Source organism: Perca flavescens, unplaced genomic scaffold, assembly GCF_004354835.1.
Source record: "Perca flavescens isolate YP-PL-M2 unplaced genomic scaffold, PFLA_1.0 EPR50_1.1_unplaced_scaf_2, whole genome shotgun sequence".
NCBI classification, from domain to species: Eukaryota; Metazoa; Chordata; class Actinopteri; order Perciformes; family Percidae; genus Perca; species Perca flavescens.
Window position 1 is genome coordinate 541,357 of NW_021166625.1, and position 5,000 is coordinate 546,356.

Here is a 5,000-nt window from a genome sequence, read left to right on the forward strand (position 1 = left end):
GGGTCCCTGTCGGGTCCCTTCCTCTAATGTCAAGCGGGATATGGGCTACTGATAGTGTTATTCATTCCTCCCTCATCCCCGTAGTCTCTGGTTGGTTTCCTCCATATATCTCTGGTTTCTATGGGAGGACGGGGCTAAAGGTAAACGCATTTGATGTAGAAAGGTGAAATTGTGAAATGAAGAAATGTTATTTATTTATATTATTATTAATAAAGCCTTGCATTTATAAAGTCTTGGATTTCGTTACAAAGGTCTTATATATATATATATTATGCCTTTCCTATGATTAAGTTCATACCGTAACAAAATTAACTGTTACTAATGTAGGCTAATTAAAAACTGACCGGAGGACCGAGACACAAAAAGTAAACCCGCCTCTCTGACCGGTACCGGGGGTGGGGGGTAAACTGAGCGGAGGATGTGATGAATGTGTCGGTGTCTGTCGGACCTTGGCTGGCCGCCGGCGCTAACAGGCTAACGGCTTATTAGCTAGCCAAACACCGAGCGGTAACGCCTGCAGAGATTGGCTCTGTGAGCATCAATCTGCCCGGTGTGCGCCTGATAACAAAGAGAGCGAGCAGCCGGGCGGACTCTAACACCTGTCGATCCGTGCAGGACTTCACTGTGAGCGGACTAGAGACCATGTGACCGGCGGCTAACGTTAGCGGTTAGCTGCTACTGTAGCAGAGCTGCAAGGAAACGCTGAACTGAGCGGTGTGTTTTCAGGGTTAAACACAGCTGCAGGTGTTCATGGTGATCTCCAGAGGTGGAAGACTTACTCACATCATGGATTGCAGGAAAAGTAGAAACAACAGTGTTGTAGAGTTACAAATGACTGGTCAGTTACAAGTCCTGCATTCAACATCTTCCCTATGTAATAGTACAAAAGTATTATCAAAATATACTTAAAGTACCAAAAGTAAAAGTGCTCATTATGCAGTGTAATATATTTTATTTTATTGGATTATATTATGATCCAATTAATTGTATTAAGTATGACCGATAATTTAAATAAAATGTTTTATTTAATTCAAGTAGCCTACTTGAACATGATTATGTTCTAGGGTTTAAAATGTAAACAGGTTTGACATTTAATGGCACATTGTTTCTGCGTGCGTGTCTCCGTGTTCATGAACCAGAACTTCGTCAATAAATCAGTAAGTTGCTGCTCAACAAAGAGTTCCAAGGTTGGCAGGTCTGTATATGTACTTCCCTATCCTTGTAAGGTAATGTAGGAAACACTTCACTAATGTAGGAAACACTTCACTAATAACGTTACAGTAATGAACCTCATGAACTCTACAGCTCGTGTGCTGTGTAGAGTTCACACACACACACACACACACACACACACACACACACACACACACACACACACACACACACACACACACACACACACACACACACACACACACACACACACACACACACACACACACACACACACACACACACACACACACACACACACACACACACACACACACACACACACACACACACACACACACACACACACACACACACACACACACACACACACACACACACACACACACACACACACAGACACACACACACACACAGTCACACACACACACACACACACACACACACACACACACACACACACACACACACACACACACACACACACACACACACACACACACACACACACACACACACACAGACACACACACACACACACACACACACACACACACACACACACACACACACACACACACACACACACACACACACACACACACACAGACACACACACACACACACACACACACACACACACACACACACACACACACACACACACACACACACACACACACACACACACACACACACACACACACACACACACACACACACACACACACACACACACACACACACACACACACACACACACACACACACACACACACACACACACACACACACACACACACACACACACACACACACACACACACACACACACACACACACACACACACACACACACACACACACACACACACACACACACACACACACACACACACACACACACACACACACACACACACACACACACACACACACACACACACACAGACACACACACACACACACACACACACACACACACACACACACACACACACACACACACACACACACACACACACACACACACACACACACACACACACACACACACACACACACACACACACACACAGTCAGACACACACACACACACACACACACACACACACACACACACACACACACACACACACACACACACACACACACACACACACACACACACACACACACACACACACACACACACACACACACACACACACACACACACACACACACACACACACACACACACACACACACACACACACACACACACACACACACACACACACACACACACACACACACACACACACACACACACACACACACACACACACACACACACACACACACAGACACACACACACACACACACACACACACACACACACACACACACACACACACACACACACACACACACACACACACACACACACACACACACACACACACACACACACACACACACACACACACACACACACACACACACACACACACACACACACACACACACACACACACACACACACACACACACACACACACACACACACACACACACACACACACACACACACACACACACACACACACACACACACACACACACACACACACACACACACACACACACACACACACACACACACACACACACACACACACACACACACACACACAGACAGACACACACACACACACACACACACACACACACACACACACACACACACACACACACACACACACACACACACACACACACACAGACACACACACACACACACACACACAGACAGACAGACAGACACACAATCACAATCCACTTTATTTACATAGCACGATTTTAACAAACACAAGGTTTCCAAAGTGCTGCACAAAAGATAAAACAAAGTAAATAGATAACACAATAAAAGCAGAGGTACCCACTATTAAATAAATGCAATAAAAAAAGTAAATAGATAACGATTTAAATTGAATTAAATAAGTAAACATCAATTAAAATATGCAAATATGAACATAACATCAACACTCTACCTGGTGTTAAAAGCCAAAGAAAAGAGGTAGGTTTTAAGAAGAGTTTTAACATTAGACAGAGAGGAGGCCTGTCTAATGTGCAGAGGCAGTCCGTCCAAAGTTTTGGAGCTGCAACGGCAAACGCCGATCCCCTCTGAGCTCGAGCCGAGCTTTAGGCCCCGTCGGGACCAGCTGGTCAGCTGACCTGAGAGATCGGCTAGGGTGTGTAGGGTGCAGCAGCTCACAGAGGTAAGGCGGGCAAGGCCATTCAAGGCTTTAAAAACAAATAAAAGAATTTTAAAGTGAATCCTGTAATGGACAGACAACCAGTGGAGTGAAGCTAAAACAGGTGAGATGTGGTCATACTTTCTTGTGCCAGTTAAAAGACGTGCAGCAGCATTTTGAACCAGTTGGAGACGAGCAATGGAGGACCCACTAGCCCCCATGTAAAGTGCATTACAGTAATCCAGCCGAGTAGTCACGAAGGCGTGGATTACTGTCTCAAAATCTTGTCTCTGAAGGATTGGTTTTATTTTTGCCCGCTGCCTTAACTGAAAAAAAGCTAGACTTCACCACAGCTTTAATCTGGCTGTCAAATTTGAGTTCACAGTCCACTTTTACCCCCAAATTTTTTATAATTGGCTTGCGATACTGTGCCAGAGAACCCAGATCAACTGGAGGAGTGGTCACAGAAGTAACACCAAAGACCATGACTTCTGTCTTTTCTTCATTAAAATTTAGGAAATTTAAAGACATCCAAGTTTTAATGTCGTGTAAACACTCTAGCAGTGGGTTAACAGAGTAGGACTCTGTCTTTTGAGGGGGGACGTAGAGCTGGCTGTCATCAGCATAACAGTGAAAGGAAATCCCATGTTTCCTAAGAATGGAACCAAGAGGGAGTAGATAAATAGAAAATAAAAGAGGGCCGAGCACAGAGCCCTGTGGGACCCCACATGAGAGAGGAGCAGTGGAGGATACCGAGTCATCAAGGCCGACACAGAAAGTCCGATGTGACAGGTAGGACCTGAACCATTCCAGTGCTGTGCCACTGACGCCCACCCACTGCTCCAGACGAGCAATGAGGATATCATGGTCCACTGTATCAAATGCTGCAGTCAGATCTAAAAGTACAAGGATGACACAGTGACCAGAGTCAGTAGCTAAAAAGATATCATTAAAAACTCTTAAAAGCGCTGATTCTGTGCTGTGCAATGTTTTAAAACCGGATTGGAAAATTTCCAGGATACTTTGTTCATTTAAAAAGTCCATGAGCTGGGAATATACAATCTTCTCTAAGATTTTAGAGAACAAGGGCAATTTGGAGATAGGCCTAAAGTTTGCCAAAATAGTAGGATCCAGCCCAGGTTTTTTTAATAGAGGCAGTACAACTGCATGTTTAAGAGTTACAGGAACTACTCCAGACGACAGACTGCTATTAATAACCGTGAGACAAGATGGCCCAACAGTAGAAAAAACCTCCTTAAAAAATCGGGGCGGGACAGTATCATCCGGAGAACCCGAGGGCTTCAGATGACCCACAATCTCCTGCCCAAAAGGCAGGGTCACAGGCTCAAGCGTGTCAAACACAGCCGGGCAGGGGACAAACACCGAAGGATCAGAAGCAGCAGGTGAACTAAGTGATCTGGTAGACGTGATTTTATCAATAAAATAGTGAAGAAAATTCTCACACACAGCAGGAGAGGCCTCAATGACCTTCTGTGGTGCATTTAAAGCAGAGTTAATAACTTTAAACAACACGCGAGGTTTACAGCAGTTTAGAAGAACAATGTCAGAGAAATATTTTCTTTTAG